General features: G+C 34.5%; 1 long non-coding RNA gene across 1 annotated transcript in view; it reads right to left on the reverse strand.

Moving 5' to 3' along the window:
* Positions 1-17,309: 17,309 nt before the first annotated feature.
* Positions 17,310-22,290, reverse strand: part of LOC309394757 — a 41,263-nt gene continuing 36,282 nt past the window's right edge. The window contains exon 3 of the long non-coding RNA XR_014175785.1: positions 17,310-17,456. This is a non-coding gene — a long non-coding RNA (uncharacterized lncRNA). The remainder of the gene's footprint in view (positions 17,457-22,290) is intronic.

Consider the following 22,290-nt stretch of genomic DNA (forward strand, 5'->3'; position numbering starts at 1 on the left):
TAGCATATAAGTACAAAATAGCTTGTTTCATCCCTAATTAATTACCTATTGGTAATTACTAAACATAGGAATATTTACCTAATTTTTAAAAGTATATTAAATAAATTCAGAAAAAACAACAGGCCATGTAAATAGCAGTACTAATTTCAATTGATTAGCATTATGGATAAAACTGCACCCTAACTATGCCAAATAACAATGTTTACTCATGTTAAGCCCCACTGAGTTTGCTATCTGGTAAATATGCTGTATTTTATTTTTAAGATTATACAAAACAGTACACCGCGTTCAAGAAAATATTGTTCCGTGTTTATGCTATTGTAGTATTTTAAAAAAATGTATTCACTCATTGATGTTTGTCAGCATTTCTTCCCAATGTTTTAACACATTCAGTTTATATCACTGTTGTCCACAAGATAGCAGAACATATTTTACAAAAATCATTGCCACATACGCCCTATATAGAATGAAGAAGGACTCAATGAAAACCTTCACTGCTGAAATATATACATAATCAAATACATATGGGGAAAAAGAAATAATATCTTCAAGGAAGGGAAAATATTTTAACAATAGAAATCTTGAAAAGAATTACACATAAAATAGAAAGGATGGTATTACATTTCTAATGTTATGTCTCTATCTTCCATAGGTGAAAACCTAGTGCCTCAGAATTAGTATACAGGGAATTAAGTAATGGCTTACTTATTACCTAAAATGTAAATAATCTGTAATCATATATTACGTCCTTTCCCAATGTGTAGCCTTCCATACAGATTTCAATATAGCTCCTATAATACCCAGCCAGATATTTTTAATAATAGTAAACATTTTACATGAAATGTTATTGAGATTTTTTTTTTGCACAAAAAGAGACCACCATACATGGGTGTCTAAGGAAAGGCCCAGGAAGGACAAATGATATATAGGCATAAATGTATAAGGACAAGAGCTCTGTCATGTACATGTCATCATCTTGATTAAATTTTCCTTTGCTGTGGACAATTGTTCGTCCATGATATACTGCTGTCAAAATTGACTGCAACTTCTCCAGGCTTATAATATGAAATATTCCTAAGATTCTTATCAGGATAACCTGGCACAATTGAGCCCTCTGTCACAATATCAGGTGGTGGTACATTGAGAACATTGCTGTATCCCTACATAATACATGCTACTAATAGAATGGAATTAGTAGCTTCCCTTTGACATTATTGCTATAAACCCTAATCAAATCCTTTGATTTCAGAAATCTAAAAATTTCAAGTGCAATTTGTGTACTGATTGTTTGATTTCTGTGAATTCCAAGTGTCACAATTCTGTGATAACACAGTGAAACTATGCATTGATCTCTATTAAATGTAGGGTGCAAAGCCTGATAATTAAGTGAAAATCCAACTTTCATTCATGATTCATGATAATTATTGTCATGAATAATATATTGTTAAATATTGAGCTGAGTACCCTAAGGTTCAGTCCAATACTATTCTACATTTTTAACAATTGTCATTGCAAAATTAGATGAATCGGTTAAAAACAACAGAATAACATTTGACATAAATAGTATAGTTCTGCACTTAGGAAACAAAGTAAAATATTCAGGTGTAGTTTGAGGGATGTTAGACTAGCAAATAAGCTTTTGGAACAACAGTTGATTTCATACAGAGAAGGAGTTAAATATGTGATATGACTGAAATAGGTTGCATCAACATAAATATTATTTCCAAATTATTGGAAACAAGAGTTGTATCTTGTAATGAATGCTAGAAACAAAATGCTCTGAAGAGAGATAAAAGGAATTAGGGATGTTTAGCTCTGACAAGAAAAGCATGCAAAGGTGTATGATGATGACACTTTCCAAATATCTGAAAGGATATCACAGTTGAAATTCAAGAAATGTCGCTATTGTTGAAGAGTGAAAGACACAATAATGGATTTAAATTATAGATTTTTTATTCAGTTCTATTTCAGCGATAGAAAAATTCCCAAACAGTAAAACAGTTGAAAAACAACCAATTACTCTGAGAAGTGATTGGTTCCTTCACTTGATTTATTCAAACAGAACCTTGATAGTATTGAAGGCAATGCTTTAGTTACAAATCTAGCACTAAGAAAATTGGAGTCGATGATATAAAAAGCCCATTCTCACTATGTGATTCTATAATTCTTCTAATCTGTATTTACAACTGACATTCAGTATGCAATACTACAGTATTTTTAAATATAACACAAATTGCTTACTACCAGGAGAAGGCAGAGCCCCCAAACTCCATTATAGTCCTATAAGAGAAGAAACAATTTTCCAGAGGAGCTGAGAGAGGGATTCCATTTTTCTGGAATTCTCACTTCATTCATTGTATGGAAATATTGGTTTCCGAAATGTGCATTCAGTGGGATTGAATGGGATCACACATTTATTCAGCATTATAGTCATGTTAGAAACTGTTCGCTAGCTTAATTCATCCATAGCAAGTAGAATGATCTCATATTCATTATTCTTGTTATTGAAACAATATATTTAATTTTATGCAACCATATTGCCAAGCTCAGAGCTCAAACAACAGTCTAACTACCAACCTGAGTTACTAATATTCAAACACATTTCAATATATTTAATTATACTGAATTTAGGCTTTTAATCTGAAAATACTATTATTATTTTTAAAGTCCCACTAATCAATTAATTTATATTTGCAATGTAAAGATTGATGCTTCAAAATATCTCACAACAGTTATCCAAGGAGCCGTGTCAATTCACTATTTATTATAATGAATATTACTAGAAAATATTCCAAGACAAATGCCAGAATAACCAAATAATTAATATGTTGTGCACAATTATACTAGGATCTAAAATAATTTATCAGCATAATTGACATTTAAATCTCATATAGAAGATAATGGCAAACCACTTTGGCAAGAAAACTGGTAAAATCTAGAAGAAGGAAGTTTGAACTTCTTCCTTAAGAAAAGACAGGATGAAAATCTATGAAACAAATTAAAACTCATTTTTGAGAGAGATTTTTAATATGCTCAAAATTGTGTCATTAGGATTTAACTCTAACTTCTTATTATAAGTCTTACCTTCACATACCTATTTATAAGATTGCAGCAAGAAGGAAGAAAAGTATAGTTGATCATATTTCATCTTATTCTACTACATGGACCATTCTGCTGCAACTACATGTATGTTTTATTCAAAAGCAGAATGATGTGTCCTTGAGTTGAAGTTCTAATGCAAATTTAAAAAGAGACATTGGAAAATTTGCTCTAAAGTTCTGCCCTCAGCCCTTCAAGAAACCTTCAAAGCTGGAATCTTTCTAATAGATTATAAAACTGTACTACTGCCAATTTATTTAAAAAAAAAGAAATGTTGGGTTCGGTGCAAATAAAGTACACTAGTCCAATCTTCATATTTATTTGAAGCTGATGCCTCTCTCATCTCTGTAGAAATTACATGGAATAATAGTAGCAGTAACTGCAATAGATTCAAATTATAGAAGAAGAAAAAATAAAGTGAATACAAACACTCAGTTAACCCATTTGTTATTATAAGCTTTATAATTTTAATAAACTGAATACACCCTACTCTACTAGGCTACAATCATAAAATCATTAAGAACTTTCTTACATATAAGGCTAATTGGTTTAAACACTCCAACAGTGCCCAAAACAAATGAACGTGTATAGTATGTCTGTATGTACATACATGTACTGAAAAGACACAAATGAAACCAATACATATTTTGATGATAGTATATAAAATGTGTGCAATTAGTTGTATATTTTAAGAAACGCTTCCTATTCTCATGTAAATGTTTGGCTCCTGTAAAATGTTTATTCTCAACAAACTTACATTTTTAGTCATCTTGTATATTTTTAAACTGCATACATATCAAATGATTAGTTGTGAGATAAAGCAGAACAAATAAAATTGATGAATTCATATGGAAAAATAAAGCTAAAATAAAGAGTGGAGAAAGAGAATGCATTAAGATGAAAGATGAAACAGATGCAATACACTGGAAAGATCAAAGAGCTCCATCAATTCATTCTGAGTGTCAAAATCCAGCTGAGCGTCAGAGCCCTGCACACATAATAAGGAAGGTTGACTAAAATATAAGGATTAAACAGATGAGCAGTCTCCTGTGGATGTACGGCAGAGATCCTGCTGTGCCACTTGTAAAGACACTTTGGAATGGTACACCTGCTATTCTGCAGTCAAACCTACAGGAAATCCATCTGGAAGGAAAAATAGCTACTCATGCAGTAAAGACTTGCTTGCACAAAAGGTGTCTCAAAAGTATGTATTTTCTTTTAAAAACAAAATGGTAAATTAGAGCAAACCTCTTTAATCATGCAACATTTTTGTCCCTTAAATCAAATTTTACAAATTGTTTAGTAAAAAATTAAAATACAAAAGTCTTTGTATCATTGTCCCTTAGGAACTATATTCATCTATTAACATTTTCCATCATAGCATACCTGCCAGTATTTCAGTAATAATATCATTGGGTAACTGCATAAGTTTGACCCATCTCAATTTTGTTGCAATATCCAAGTCAGTCTTTCATGGTATTATCGCTCTGAACATTCATATTTACTTTCTAGTCTGTGTGATTGTAAAGTGATTTTTTAAATGCTATAATCAATTGTGTTGATATGGTATTAGTAATGATGGAAAAATGGAATTTTCTACAAACACACAAACACACCATTCTGCCAGTGTGCCTCGACTGATAGATGTTTATAGGAAGAAGATTCCACTATGTTCAGTAGGAATTATCCTTCTAAAACAATGAAAATCATAAACTAATTATACGCTGTGGGTAGTTTCTCTGGGTTAGATCTCAAAATAAAAAACCACTGAAACTTACTAAACTTTAATCAGGGTAATTGAGATGATGGTTTTAATGAGACATTTGTAAATCTGGATCAGAATTCAGGGTGTAATTTAGCAGATTGTTTTTCCAAAAATACCAACAATATGTGTTATGTTTTTAAAGATGCCTGCCAAATATTAAGGGATTATTTTTTAACAACCCTAAATTTTAAAGGTCAGTTTTTAACAATCCCTGTACAGACACAATCTGTCAGAAAACTGTAAATATTTATGCACAGATCAAAATGTCTATTATTTGCCTTTTAAAAAAATAAGAATACAACAGGCAATAATTCCAAAACCTTTTCACTTATTTCTATTCTTTTTCTCAGGACATCTCTGAATGTTACCCTTTCCAGTTTTTAAAAGAAATAAAATTACACTATTTGTATTTTCAAGTGAAACTCAGGACCTAAGCTGAATTTGGTAGCATTTATTCAGTCCTAATCTGAACTTTTTTTTAAACCATGAATTAAGCTGTAACCAATTTTGTGGTTTCTAATTTGCTATCCATCTGTCCCTAATACTATGTTGTTTAATAAAAAAATGTACCTGTATTTAGGTGGTACACTGTATTGCAAGCCACTGTATAGTGTAGTGTAGCATAATATAATATAATAAATATAATACAATAAATATTATAATAATGAACTGTAATGTAATACAATAAAAATATAACATAACACAACACAACACAACACCACGAAATGGGAAGGTGAATGTTCTAATCCTACTCATCTTCACCTGACTTTAGTATTTCACAATCTACCTCAAAAGATATTTGTTATTGGATTTAAACTTGTGCACTCAGGGAAAACATAGGACATAAATACATTAATAAATAAACCACATACAAACTGACTTGACTTCTTATCCATAACCCTAAGGTAACTAAACTGTCTAACCAGTTTATGGAACTTGAAACTGGTTAGACACAAATCAAATTGCAGTATGTATTTCTTCATTTCATCCCATATTTTCTTTTACACTAATATGGCAACAGCAGCTGCTCTTGTTACCCTATTGGAAAAAGGGAGTGATATCTGCAATCCAATAGATTATTTTTTTTAGTTGACCGAACAATCTCTTTATAGATCTGTATTCAGCTGATACGTTTGATTTCCCTGTTATCTACTGTTTGCAAATGCAAGTCCTTGAATAGTTTATCTTCGGCTAGTAATTGGTTCAAGTTAAATAAGTCTAAAGAGGCAGTTGTGAGACCCTTCCCCTATTACAGGATTCAGGTGTTTAAATATTCAGTAACCACATGGCCAACCTTTCAATGCAGCATATAAATCATAAATAAATGAGGTGGGGAATGGATTATTTTAACATGTAATCACAACATTAATTGCTCAAAATTACATTCACACAAACTTGATTTATAGTTACGAAGCATAAATACAACAAATAGTTAGCAATTTGTAGAATCAAATCATATAAAAGAGTTGCAAAAGCTGCCACTGTTTAGGGAAATTTAGTTCGAAAATGTGATCTTAAACAATTTCTGTAAAAGTCCTTAAAACCCCCAAATCTATAATAAAATGTATAAAACTAACTTTATTACTGCATTTTATCACAGATGGGGAGTGATTTGAAAATTGGGCAGAATGCTTAGTATAATTACATCCATAGTTTTAAAAAATAATTAAGGAATGCATTGCAATTTTATATTTAAAAGTATATTTAAATTTTAACCAGGAATCAACCTATCTGGTTCAAGGCACAAAATGCCAAATTAAACATGGGAAATTAATGCGCATCATGTAGTATTTAGTTTTTATAAACAAATGTGTCTGTTCTGGAAATAGTAAGCATTTAAATAAAGAATTAGGGGACAGAGAAGACATACCAGAAGACTAAGAAAAAGCTGATGTGGTGTCAATCTACAAAAAGGGGAAAGGAATGAATACAGGAAATTATAGACCAATCAGCTTGACATCAATATCTGGGGAAATCCTGTAAAAGATAATCAAGCAACGGATTTATGAGGACCTAGAAATGAACAAAGTGATTATTAGAAGCCAGTTTGTTAAAACAGATTGTATCAGTTAATTCTTATTGCCTTCTTTGATAAAGTGATTAAATTAGTGGATCAGGGAAATTATGTGGACATAGTATATGTCAACATCAAATGCCTTATTTTAGTAAGGCATTTGACAGAATAGATCACACCCTATTACTTGATAAGTAAGAGCAATGTTGGTTAGACAGCATCATCAACAGATGGATTCACAGCTGGCTGACCACACCCAGCTTGTAGCCCTCAATAGAATGACATCTACATGGAGGAACTCATCAAATTAGCAGATGACATCAAGGTGGGGAGAATTGTACCACTTTGGAAGATAGACTCAAGATTCAGAAGGATCTTGACAGACTTGACTATTGGGTCCTATCCAACAAACTGCAGTTCAGTGGTGAGAAAAATAAGAACCTGCACTCAGGATGCAGAAGTATAGAATAGGCAGTACCTGGTTCAATAGTGCTACCTGTGATAGGAATCTAGGTGTCATAGGGGACCAGTATGAGCCAACAGTGTACTGCAGCTGCCAAAAAAGCCAATACAGTCCTAGGTAGTATCAACAGAGGGATAGCATCAACATCACAAGAATTGATAGTATTGCTTTCTACCGCATTAGTAAGGCCACACTTGGAATACTGCATCCAGTTCTAATTCCCATGATACAAAAAAGTTCCTAGAAAGTGTGCAAAGAAGAGAAACAATGATGATGATGTATCTGGAGGCTAAATCATATGATGAACGGTTCAAGAAACTATATATGTTTAGTCTAAGGATTAGGGGTGGTATGATAGCTGTCTTCCAGTACTTTGGGGGGGGGGGGTTGTCAGAGAAGAGGAGACTGACTTATTCCCCAAAGCACCAAAAGGCAGGACAAGAACTAATAAGAATGGAACCCAACCCAACCTAAAACTAAGGAAAAGGTTCCTGAAGAACAATTTATCAATGGAACAACTTATCTCCTGAAGTTGTATGTGTTCTACTACTAGAGGTTTTCAAAAATAAGAAATCCTAGGTGCCTTTCAGGCCTTTGATTCTGTGTTCTAAAAACTAAATTCTTCTTAACCAGATTTTAAAACAGCTTTTAAATTCATTGTGTATCACACTTCATATATATTTAGCAACTACCTAGCTTAGCCATTCACAATTATAATAGTAATAAATGATAATAAAAATAATTTTCCATTCAATGCTCCTATTTACAACCAGATTTTGTGCCTGACAATAAAAGCCTTCAGTGCAAAACTGATTACGGTCTTGTCAGTTTCAGGCAGCATTGTCTGCTGCTGGAAGGTTCTCACTAATTAATTCACAGTGCTGAACATGTTAACTTGCATTTTTAGGGATTTACTAAGCTATGGAGAAAAGCAACACAGGAAGTAACAGCTTGTTTAAGCAATCTCTGTGCTCTGTGAGGTGAGGAAAGATTAAAAAAAAACATGTCAGGCACAGGAGAAATACCAGAGAAATTTATCTCTATCAGATGGCAACAACCAGTGATCTTTCTTTTCTCTCTGTCATGTGTTCACGTATGGATCTTTTGGTTAACAGCCAAGTTGCTGGAAGTGATTGTGGTCACTAAATAAGAAGAGGGCGTATTCTGATTGTAAAAAAGTATCTCAGCTGCTTTTATTAATAAATAACAATAAAATTGAATTTAGCAATGAATACTTTTCATTCACTGAAACATTATTTGATTCTAAAACCAATGTGAAATTATTGTTATCTAGTTGTCATGATGTTTTGTAGACATTATTCTTCTAACCAAAGAATGTCATTATAAAACTACCCAGTGAAATTTGATTACCTGTATTTTATTTCCCATTGAATTTGAATTTTTGAAAATGATACCAAACATATGATTATAATCCAGAGAGAGCTAGCCTTATTTCAGTAGATATCTAAACAGCACTGGTTTACTGCAGTGACAGTAAGTTTCTTCAGTATTTTTTTTTATCCTCAATCTCCTGTAACCATGTATGCTTAATATGTATGTTCCATATGTCACATTTGTAGTTTTTCATCAAGCCACATGCACAGCATATAAACCACTATGATTACCCCATTAATATGGTCTGTTAACAAGACCACTTCTTCAAAGGTTGAGAAATGATGCTCAGATTACACTGTTCCTTTTATTCAACAAGAAGCTTCTGTTGGATTCCCTCTAATAAGGAAAAAGGTTATTTTGTTCACAGAAAGGCAAATCTAATACCATTTAGAGAGTTTTTCAATTAACCAATGAGGCCTGGAGGGTGGAGGGAAGCAACATTATTTTGGATGAACTTGTGTGAAAATGTGGACATGTATTAACATTCTAAATTTCTGTTTTTGGTGCACTTGGACCAGTTCACACTTTGCATTCAAAAAGAATGAGCCCAACCTCGGAACAGTCTCCTCCCTCTTCTTGTAACCTGTTTATCCACACTGTTGCTTCCATTTTAGAGTAACTGCAATTTCCATTCTTCAACCTATAGAATAACTCTGGCTGATTTTAATTTGGAATTGGGGATTTTAGCAACTCCAAAAATGTTATTAATTTTCACTAAGTATGTTTAAGATTAATCATCTGGGATATGGAAAAATGTGATAAACTATATTGCTACTTTGAACTGTGTGGTGCTGCAATTCTGAGGGGTTGGAAAAATGCTTGAACTCACAGGAATTATAAATTGTAATGCTAAATCACTTGTCCATGTAATGCAAAAAATTTGTAAATTTGTGATAGTTTGATATAGTAGCAAAAGTGCTAGTCTAAAAACCAGGATTGTGAGTTCTAGTACTCTATAGCAGAGGTGTCAAACTCACGTCGTCATGGTGTCATGTGACATATCAGGACTTCCCCCCCCCCTTCATTAAACTGGTGCGGGGTGGCCAGTGTGCGACACATCTGGCCCATGGGCCTGGAGTTTGACAGCCTTGCTCTATAGACATGAAAGCCACAGAGTGATTTTAAGCCAGTCACTCTCACTAGCCCAACCTGACAGATGATAGAGATGATGGATAGATGGACAGAAAGACAGATAGATACATGATAAAATAAAAATAATGAGAATAAACACTGAGAACAACAGATATAACTCAACTGAGAAGCTATCCATAGATATATGGGGATAAAGGACGGAGAAAATGTTCTGGATGCAGATCATAGTCATGATATATAGTTTATGTGCAATAATATCTATGTTTGTGTCTGTATGTCCTCTTGTTTCATCTGCATTATTGCCTTGGAAAGTTCATGCCACATTAAAACAAGCAAATATTTCAGAATATAGCATTTTTAAATTAGAAAAATAAATAAGAGTTAAGCAATATTATCTTTAAAATTGTCCTAAATTTTTAGTCACATCAGTATTCATGAATGACCATGCTGTAGTTTCCATTGTCTCTACAATGCTTCAGCTTTATCAGCAGCCCATGAATTAATTAATTTCTTTATTAATCCAAATGATTTTCTTCAATTTTGATATGCCCTCAAGCTGTCTCATCAAGATCAACTCCCCCTGTGTTCTATAAAATTGTAATCAATCTCTATTATGGTCATGAAAATGGTATTTGTCACTTTGCTGAGAAAAAAAAATCAATATGTCTTCCAGGGCAGAACCGGCATTTAATACATCGAATTGATGCCTGTTAGAGAAATTTAGCTTGCCTGCAGTTTGAGACAAGCTAATAGAAATCCCCCCAAATGGTTGATGTTTGGCAAATGAATATACATGCTTGCCTGACAAATTAATATTGGGACATCAAGAATGCACTGTCATTTCATATACTGAAAAGAAAATGAATTTGGACCAGCAAATCCCAACAGAAATATTTTCTTTTTTAAAATATTAATCCACGAAAACTGCACAAATGGAATTGGCCCAGGTTTTTTTAAAAAACCTGACTCTTCTCTAACTCATATCTAATGCTTTATTTCTGGAATTATTAAAATAAAAAATGAATAGGTACAAAAATAGCACAGAAAAATAGTGACTATATGTCAATATGATCACAATACATAAAACATTATATCATTTATTAAATAATTATTCATCAGAACATTGATTCTTTTATGCATTCAATTTCTTTGGGCTGGTTGTACCCCATATTACCATTTACATTTTAAATGTTCATTTAAAAATATACTGTAAATGTGGAGATTTATAATCTAAATAAAAATATAGCAATATGAAATAATATGGTTATCGTTTTTCACTCATTAAAAATACTATGGAAATTAACATAAACATTAATTTCTCATTTCTTTCGATGAGAAGAACAGATATTTCTAGCATATTGCTAAAATGGTGGAACTAGCATAATTTTTGTAAAATACATTGTAAAATGTTAAAACAAAACACTTGTAAGAATGGCATATAAGGTCTCCTTTTCTAAGGAACTACTAATTTATGCTGTATAAATGAGACTTACTTGTTTTTACGTTAAATATCAAACTGTTTACCAGAATTACATATTATAAAATGTTACATTGTCAACATTCATGTACATAATTCCCAGCTTCAAATGAAATATAGGTAATTAAACCAAGCATTCATGTTATTAGAGGGTTTCTCCACATATTTAGAAAATATCATCTGTTTTCATCAATATTGTTAGGCTTATATGCATGGAAAAGGCCACATCTATGATGTGCCTCACAGGTCCTGCCAAGAAAACAACACTGGGAAAACTTATTTTCTTTAAAAAATATATTCCCCACCCAGTCCCCAGGGCAAATATTCAGGATATAAGACCTAATGGAGATATTAAATATGAATCATTCTACTCTAATATACTAATATAAAGGTAAAGGTTCCCCCCGCACATACAGTATGTGCTAGTCATTCCCGACTCGAGGGGGCGGTGCTCATCTCCATTTCAAAGCCGAAGAACTAGCGCTGTCAAAAGATGTTCTTCATGGTCATGTGGCATGACTAAACGCTGAAGGCACACGGAACACTGTTACCTTCCCACCAAAGGTGATTCCTATTTTTCTACTTGCATATTTTACGTGCTTTCGAACTGTTAGGTTGGCAGAAGCTGGGACAAGTAACGGAAGCTCACTTCGTTACGCAGAGCTAGGACTTCAAACCGCCGAACTGCCAATCTTTGTGATCGACGAGCTCAGCATCTTAGCAACTGAGCCACCGCATCCTTTAATATACTAATATACTGAACCCTAAGAGAAGCGTCCCCACTGACTTTCCTTTAGTTTTCATGAGTATAATTTGTAAATTCCTCATAAACACATTTCGCATAAAAAACATGAATTCCACAGAGAAAGAGAAAAATCAGGCTATTCTTTCAGACATGCTACCATGAAAGAATTTGTTAACATTTATTTGAGATAAATGCAAATGTTTCAGCTAAATAAGACACAGTTTTATTAAATTCTTGTTAAATGCCTTTTTGTCTATTTTTTTAAATGTTATGAGATTATCTACTATAATTTTAAATGACAATGTATAAATGTATATAAATATAACAAGAGAACTGCTGAATTGTTTCAAAACATGTGAAAGAAATTTGAACTCATTATTTCGTCATAGTTTTTTTTCTAGTGGCTGCCTCTAAGAATCTCTATTATTCCAGTGTTTGTCAACAATTAAACATTAATTCACCTAGGGATGCAATGATTTGGAATGCAGACCATTTGCTCCAAAAAGTTTATAACCCTAGAGTTCCTTTGTATATACTATGGGTACTTGATGTCCAGTAAATTCAGAGTTAGATATTTTGTTTGCTTTTTACTGTACTACTAGTGTAAGATGTTTGATAAAGAAACAGGACATGGAAACAAACAAACACACATTTATAAAAAAAAAATCATGAAAAATCCAACTGATATGCACATTTGAATATCTATATCAGAAAAGAGATAATTTGCCTGTGAAAAGATCAATTTGTGTTGTAAAATACATGTCATTTCAATATATATATACCATGTTTTCCCGAAAATACGACAGGGTCTTATATTTTTTTGACCACAAAATATGGCCTTGCGCTTATTAAAGGGGACGGCTTATTATTTTTGGGTTGCCAGGAGGCTGCTCCCTTGCAACTGGGTTCCTGAAGAGCCGGGCACAGCCTCAGGGTCGAATGGCTGTGTTGCGCTGTCACAGTAGCAACACAGCAGCCATGAGGGGATCAAGCACACGAGCAGCCGCCTGGCAATCCTCCTTTCCAGCCGGACACCGCACCGCTGACTGACCTAGCAGTACCTGGAAGGCACCAAGCAGCGCGAGCGCCTTTTCGCTGCCCTCCACCTTCCACGGCTCGGTGCTTTCGGAATGCCCCTAGGTGAGTGAATGGGGCTCTGCATGGAGAGGGGGGGTTGCGCAGCGGCTTTTCTTTGGGTATTTTTTCAAAGCACGGAGGACGGATGCCGCTCTAGAAGTACGCTCTATAGTTGTGGGCTGCAGATCATACAACCATAGGGCATACTCCCAGAGCGGCATCCGTCCTCCGTTGCGGCTTCCAAAGTATGGAGGTAGGATACTGCTCTGGGAGTACCTTCCTAATGCCACGACCCTTTAATACAGTTCCTCATGTTGTGGTGACCCCCAACCATAAGATTATTTTATGTTTTCCATATTTTTTCAAAAATATGTGTTTTCCAATGGCCTTAGGCGACCCCTGTGAAAGGGTCGTTCAACCCCCAAAGGGGTCCCGACCTACAGGTTGAGAACCACTGTCTTAGAGCAAGGAACTTGAATTTAAATGCTTACATAAACTAATGAAGAATTCCAATCATAGAGCTTCTTTTGGATCATATTTTTGTTGTAAAACTTATGAAATATTTTTTTCCCATATGCAGGAAAAACATTTGCCAAAATACACTTACACTACCAAACACTAAATACCATCAAACTGTTAATCTTTAGGATTTTCAAGTTTGAGATATATTACATTTACATCTGGTGTGTGAGTTGACCAGCCCAAGTCAGCATAAATCTAATTTTAATTAGATTTATTAAAATCTAATTAGGTTTAAATTTCATACCTAAATTAATGTCTCACTAAAATTGTTTTTTCCCACCTAGCATTTTAGAGGGTGCTTAGTTTAACTTTTGGAAGAACTTATGGTTTCAAACTGCACCACTGTATTTACATTCCTATATCATCACTATTACTTTGCAAAAATTAAGTTTAGTTTCTTTGATGCTGAATACCACTATATAATTTTACCATAATTCACTGATCTTACTCCTGAGATCTCCCATGATATTTCAAAATTCTCATCTACAGATTTTTCAGATTTTCTATTTTTACGTCACATAATAATACAGTCACCATATTGCCCCCAATCTGGCCCTCATTTTACCAACCTCGGGAGGATGGAAGATTGAGTCAGCCTTGAGCCTCGTGATATTCAAACTGCCAAAATGCTGGCAATCAGCAGTTAACAGGATTAGCCTGCAATACTGCATTCTAACCACTGTGTCACTCAGCACAATAGAGATATAGATAGATGATGGTATAGATGAGATATAGATATATAGATATTCTGTTTGTACTGCTATTTAGAATCATGTGGTCTGTTCTATACCTAATTTCTATGTTAAATAAAAATACAACATTCTAACCAACTTTTTAAGATTAAGAATCACAGCCATTTTGGCAACAAATCTCTTGGACATTATAATGGAATGGTTGGAAAGTCAGAGATTTTGTTGGCTGAATTCAGAGCATAGCTTCAAGAACAGCACATCAGCTTTGTTTCTCTGCAAAAGGATTGACATTTATAATGCAATCAATATGCCAATCAGTGTGGCAAAATGACTAGATCATGACAGAAGCCAGCCAATCAGCCAAGCTTAAAATAGCTGTGGCATAGAAAATTTCACACAAGTTCACCTCCAACTAGATGCTTTTTAACAGTAACTGTGCCATTATCTTTTTTTAAAAAAAAAAAAATAGTTTCAGAAAATTATCAATGAGGCAATGGCCAAATCTTTAAGCAATATACTTTTTTTTGTTTGTAAATAAGACTAGCCTATTTTTTTTCCTGAATATGGGACTTTTGCTGAGTGTCAAAGGTTTATTTCTTTGAAGCTATTTAATGTATTTCATATAACTAATCAAGGAAAAATAAAAGACAAAAATAAAATGAGGAAAGAAATTATTTTCAAAATTCAGAGGCCAATCAGCAGCTATATTATGGTGATTTTTTAATTGGCAAAGGCAAATGTAGACTGACAAAGAATAAATGATAGGAAAATATTGGACTGGGCTCAAAGAGAGTTTGCAGATAAATTAGTTTGATACCTAATGAACTGACTGATTATCATATTTGGGGCTGAAATATATTAGCATCTATTGAATCAAGGTGGCTAGTAATCATGAACTCTTCACTGAAACAAGGAGGTGGAAGATATTTCATGTTTCATTCTGTCTGGTTTCAAATTCTCATCTAAAAGTGTTCCAAGAATATGTTTAATTCTGTGTGATTTCATATTGCTACCTGAAATTATTGCAAGACCACTTTCTTGAATTCACCTTATTTATTCTCCATTACTCATTGTTTACTAAGAAAACATGTCACATCTTTAAAGCACAAAAATCCTGCAACTCTGACCCATCCCTAAGAACATGCAGCTCCTCTACCTCTCTGTCCATGGGTTAATATGGAAAATCTGAGGTATAGAAGCCTAAATGCATAGGGCTAGATTTTTACAAATCTAGAACATTGTTTATTTATATATATTATATATAATATTATGGTTTTAATAGAAGTAGAGCTTTATAGCTCATTTAGTCAAACAATGTTCTTTCATGACATATAATTACATATGTAACACAAAGGAATAGTTCTTTTTATAACATTACTAAATGTTATTAAATGATCAGATAAATGATTTGACAACATCTAGCCTATATCACAAAACCATGTAAAATTTTAGTTGAAAATTATTCAGAATAGACTACCATACCAATTGCTAATAAAATATACTTTGCTAATATGACAGTAACACTGATTTCTATGATAATTTTGTTCATCATGGGGAACTTTACTAGATGCTGAATAGCAGTACCTCTAATCTGCATATCATACATAAAAAGCTGAGAAAAACAAATCAAAGGTGATTCAATCTTATTATAGTATGGTCATCTTATGGTGTTCTCATCTGACCACTGTAATTACCTAAATTGAGTCTAATTCATATGCCATGTGCATTCCAAACCAGAAAGTACTTTTAGATCTCTCTATTAGAGTATCACTGAATCAAGATACGACAGAAGCTTCAAGCATCCTTTTTGACAACAAATTCAGCATTATAATATACGATATTGTTGCTCATATATTCATTCATTCATATTGGTATCAAATCTAGCAATTATGGAGGAAGAAAAGATACCTTCTTATAGTTAATGAAAGGTTTGTATTAGAAATATTGTAAATAGATTGAATCATAAGAAGGATAAACAAAACATGTAAACTCAGAAGCTAGGGACAACTTCGTTCAAGGTTCCAAATTATCTACAGCAATTAGATATAAAGGGTACATGTTACAGTTCCAGAGTAGCATTTTACAAGTGAAGGAACATGCTTAAAATTGGAAGTGGTATTCAATATAAACAAGTATAAAATTATATGTTATTAAAAATATTGATAACGACCTTAGTTAACAGGTCAGTTAGAATATGTGTATGGTGTGATTTACCTCCATAAAGCATTTTTGTATCACTTTAAAGCATTCCAGACAAAGCTCCTTTCAGCCTTTTTCTCAAGGTACAAAACTGTTTTTTTTTTAAAAAATCCATATTTTCTAGCAATATTGGAGCACAGCTAAACTGAGGACAAAAAGTTTATGACTCTACATTGAAATAAATGTTAATTTTATTTTAAAATGAAAACTGAAAACATCATACTATATCAACATTATGAGAAGGAATTAATGCAGGGTAGAAAAAAAAAGAATAGATGTGGAAAGTGTATATTATAAACTGTAGAGGTGGAAACTGTATCAAATAATATTTCAAATACCTGAAGTTTTGCTTTTGCTGCAAAAAATTAAAGATGGCTGGCCTTTAGAGATATCCTACAGATCGTATCTGCAGTGGTGGGTTCCAGATCCCGTTGCAACCGCTACAGTGCAACGGGGCCGGGCATCCACCATGTGCACGCGTGTAGCACACGCGCATTGGGCACATGCATACTTACTGCCCGCAACGCTCCAGCTGCTCGGCAAAGCGTCACACAGGTGCCGTACGCTCTGTGCGTGTTTGTGAAAGCCCCGATCGACTCAAATACAGGTAAGGGCGGTGGGCGGGCGGGCCCTCCAGAGCACCATACCAGAATGATACCAGCAAGCACTGGTAGGCCCGTATTGGTCGTATCCCACCACTGGTATCTTGGCAAGTGACAAATTTGATGGAAAAAGATAGGTGCGCTGGAATTATGTCACTTACCTTCTTTACAAAGTCATTGCAGAATATATGTCAGTGTCCTAACTTTTCTCCTCAACTGACTGAAGCCTCTTTTTACTGGACCCTCAAATTCCAAGTGAAGTGAGAAAACATATTCTTTTTGAAAACAATCAGGCTGCAGAGTCATGGAGAACCCTGTAACAAATGCAAAAGCATCCTTTGCTATCAGTAATAGATCTCAAAGTCATTCTAAAAATACATTCTGAAAATGAAAAAGAAAAATACTTTTTTCATAATGAAATTAAAATTTGGAATATTGGGCACAAAGTTGGTTCAATTGTTGAGCCAATTCATACAATAAACACTGAACAGAACATTCAACATGGTATTTGTTTTGGTTTCCATGTGATTTGATCCTCATTCAGAAACAATCTGTAGCCCATAGTTACTTTATACTCATCACAAAATTGAGAGATAGGGGTATAAGCAGGTCCACATTCAAAATAATTTACATAGTGGATGCAGTTGTTTTCTATAAGATGAGTATTGGAAGCTGTTATTACTGTCATCAGAAACTATTCTTTTTTCTCCTCAAACCTGTACTACAAAATAAAACCTGGTTAAGAGTTGATAAGGAGAAGGAGTCATGTTGATTTAATGCACAATAGAAGCAGTTTCTTATTTTATTTTTACCATCAGAGTACAGCAACTGAATTTGGAATGTCAGCTCTAACATGAGGGGACATTTGGTTTCCTATTAACTTTCCAAGAGTTTATTCCAAATTAATTCAACACCCATGAACTCTACAATTTTGTCCACTGATACTTCCTTCATGCACTACATGTTTCCTCAAAAAACATTGAATGGAAAGAGGAAAAGCACTGATTGATTGATTGATTGATTGATTGATTGATTTCTACACTAGTCTATCCCTTTAGCAATAAAATAAGTTTTCAACAATACAAATATAAACGTTTATTTGAAATAATATAATTAAAATCTGGAAAAAGCAAGCATTAAATTAAAATAAATTAACAATTAAAAGTCTGACAGAAATGAAATGTTTTCACCAATATCTTTGTGATGGGGACAAGCGTAATCCTTAGAGAATGTGTGCTACTGAAGGAGGACATCAATAAGAGCCATTTCCTATGTACTGGATAGACAAACCTACAGATCTTATCTTCAAAAGAGTTTCTCAAGTTGATCTGAGGAGACAGGCAGGTTTATTGTGGAAAAGGTACACTAGCAGTTAGGCTCTATCTTGACTAGGATTTTAGAGATCAGTATCAAACCTTCCTACTTTTTTGATTGGATCACGATTTCTGTAATTTGCAACTATTAGTTAGCTACCCACAAATTTCTATGTATATTCAAACACATCCTTAATATGAACCCTGAAATATCCCAAAACAGAGTCCAGGGAAATCCAATGCTATAGCACAGACCACCTCAGGTAGCTCAGAAAAAGACACTGTTATACAGTGAGCAGGTGTATCCTCTTCACTATCCCAGCCACTAAAATGGAGCACCTACAAGCATTTACAATTTTTCCAAAGATTAGATGGAACTTCAAACTAGAGACTGAATCCATATCACCTTCCTATCCAACTTTAGCCTAGCTGCAACATGGAGTATTCTAAAAAAGTAGGGGAAGACTAGCCATCTCTTCTCCTCAGTCAGGTCTTTGTAATGCATGCCAGTTCAGCAGATGAGGCATGTTGTAGGCCGTGTCAATCTGATTATTCTGGCTGCTGGGGTCCACAAGAGGGGCCTTCTCTGCCATAGCACTTGCCCACTGGAATATCTTGCTTCCTGGAGTGAGGTTGGCTCTAGCCCTTCTGACCTTCCATGAGGACCTAAAGACCTGGTTCCAGCCTAGTTAGCTTGGGGTTCCAATGAGGGTGCATCACAGTGGAAGTGGTTGATCTATTAACAACAGATCCTACGCCCCCTCCATCCTGCTCCTGGCCTTCCCATATTTTAATTACACTGCAGTGTTTGACTTTTTGTACTAACTTATTTATGGTTTAATGTCATTTTTACCTTTTATGATTGTAAGCCACTCAGAGTTACCTTGGGGTAAATTTTATAAATAAATATAATGAATAATGAATAATCATCCAGATTATAATCCAGATTATAACATATAACATCATGTACATATTATATGTTTTCCTAAATAACTGATGTAGCATTAAAAAGCAGCCCTTTAAACTGAAGTCTAAATGACTGTGATCACTTAGATCAGTGCTGACGAACCTTTTCTGGCTCGCGTGCCAAAAATGGGGGGGAGAGTAGGGGGATCATGCATGGGTGTGCCACACCCATAATGCTATGAGCACGACCCCAGCGTGCATACGCACACGACCAGCGCTCTCCCCATTTTTGTTGTGCTTTTTTTGCCCTCCCCAGGCTCCAGAGGCTTTATAGGAACCTGGAAAGGGCAAAAACAGCATCCACCCCGAAGGCCCTCCAGAGGCTTCAGGAGCTTCCCTGAAGCCTCTGGACCGCGAAAAACTGGCTCTATGGGCAAACCGGAAGTTCGGGAATGGACTTCCAGTTTGCTTGTAGGGCCAGTTTTAGTCCTCCGGAGCCTTCAGGGACCTTCAGGAGCCTTCCCTGAAGGCTCCAGAGGGCTAAAACCGGCCTTACGAGCAAACCGGAAGTACGTTCCCAAACTTCCAGTTTGCCCGTAGGGCCGGTTTTTCGCACTCCTGAAGCCTTGGAGGGTGAAAAATGGCCTCAAAAAGAAAGCCAAAGTTAGCTAGCCAGTGCGCTGGCCCGCTGACAGGCAACGCTTTGCATGCCCCGACAAATGGCTCTCCATGCCACCTGTGGCACACATGCCATAGGTTCGCCATCACGGACTTAGATATTCTTGATTACTTTGCAACCTGAAATTATAGAAAATCAAGCAAAAAAGTAGTCCCTCATTCATTGATTTCAATGTTCCTTGGCAAGATGGGACTTCCCAACTAGGGCAATCTCCTTTTGGATACCCCACCAATGGAATATCCTCCACCACTGGCAGAGCTGTCATTCTTTTACCCAGAGTAAGGAAATATATAACAACTGTTACTCTCACAAAGGGTACATTTTTAAGCTCTGAGAAACAACATAATATTCAGAATCAGATCAGGCAGACACCTCCTTAAATCACTGGAGTATAAGAAGGAAGAGGAAGTACAGTGCAATAGGAAGATTCTATTATTATAGCCAATCTGAATGAAAACAGTTTTAATATTCCTGCAGGGTTGTTTCCTGGTCTACTGTAGTCTATCTAGTGAGGCTGCACTTAGAAAGTAGAAGCCTAATCCTATAAACACAGAAGCTGACACAAGTCTACCTTTTTTTGTCTGCTTTCTTGTACTTCTTAAACTATAGCAGTATTTTTCAACTGGTAATTCTAAAAGTAATGGACTGGGCACTTAATTGGGGAAAATGGAGACTGCTAAAGGTCTTTGGAAGACATTAGCTTTTTTTATTGTTAGCCATTACATAGTATATTTCTGGTTTGAACAGACATTATTTGCCCACTAAATCATTATGGCTTATTCAAGGTTTTTTTTTTAAATCTGAATTTCTGCAACTTGTGTGCACTACAATATTTTTTCATATTAGTTCAAATGGCACTTTTTATCTTCTTGCAAAAACTAGAAATCAGAGCTAGACAACTTGCACTTATTGGAATACTGTATTTGCTTTAAATTAAACAGCATGCTCTTCTCCAAAGAGCAATTTTTCCTTAAAGATAAATTGTTAAAGAACACATATTTTGGGATTTCTAATAATTTATTTAGGAGAAAAATATACAAATATATACAAATATCCGTAAAATCCAGAGCTTTAAAAGAAGTATCTTATTTTTGTAACTTGAAAAATTAAATATTTCACATTGTAATAAAATTTAATAAGATTGAAAGCGGATATGGGTATGTGTATTTTTACATGTGTGTATATCAATCTAGACCAGGGGGTATCATTCCTTGGCAGTTTTAAGACCTAATTCTCTAGCTAGCATGGGAAATTCTTGTATTTTAAATGATTTGGTAGTTGTGTTTGTTGGTCTGAGATCATAAATAATAATATGCAGGTGTGGTGATAAAACATATAGTAGGAGAGACTGTAATACAGGATGATAAGAAGCAGCCCAGAACAATAGTAAAAGCTAATAATTATTCTAAAGAATTTGGATTATGAGGAATCCCAAAACTACAAGTTGTAAGATACTAGCTAGCTGTAAGTTCAGTTACTGGGCCATCTTAACCATGTTTCCACATCTGCTTTGTTATTTCTTATAGACTCAGATTTTTAAAGATTTATTTTAGTTATCTTATGCTTCACGATTGCATTGCTTGGTGACGGAAATTCCATTCCCAATTGTCATAACTTCAGGATTACTTATATACAAGTCCATGATCCTTGGAAGGATATTAATTTCTGCAAATGATTTCCAACTAAGGGAAACCTGCAGTCTGTTTTTCAATAGTAATGACCCTAATTGGCCACATGTTGCCTTTCCTATTTTTCATTATTATTATTAGCATTAAGGTCACAGGGAAAGCAGACAGGACAGCTAAAATAGAGTGGGTGTAAACAAATGTGAAAACCCTAAGAATTCTCATTTTGCCAAATGCAACTAAACTCATACTGAAAAGTTTAGTATTCCCTGGATAGATTTAACATATGGTTGATGAGTTTTAATCAAGTACACATTTGTTCACTTCCAAGCTTATTTTAAGCTACTATTTGAATTGTTGTTGTTGTTAGTTGCGAAGTCGTGTCCAACCCATCGTGACCCCATGCACAACATTCCTCCAGGCCTTCCTGTCCTCTACCATCCTCTGGAGTCCATTTAAGCTCACGTCTACTGCTTTGGTGACTCCATCCAGCCACCTCATTCTCTGTCGTCCCCTTCTTCTTTTTGAATTATCTTCACCTATATCACTGTCAAGTTAGACTAAATGTTTATCCAAAGAAAAGCTGAGCAAATCTGAAAATCTAAAACCAAGGTTTTAACTATTA

The sequence above is a fragment of the Natrix helvetica genome, assembly GCF_964273705.1.
Source record: "Natrix helvetica genome assembly, chromosome: 6".
NCBI lineage: Eukaryota > Metazoa > Chordata > Lepidosauria > Squamata > Natricidae > Natrix > Natrix helvetica.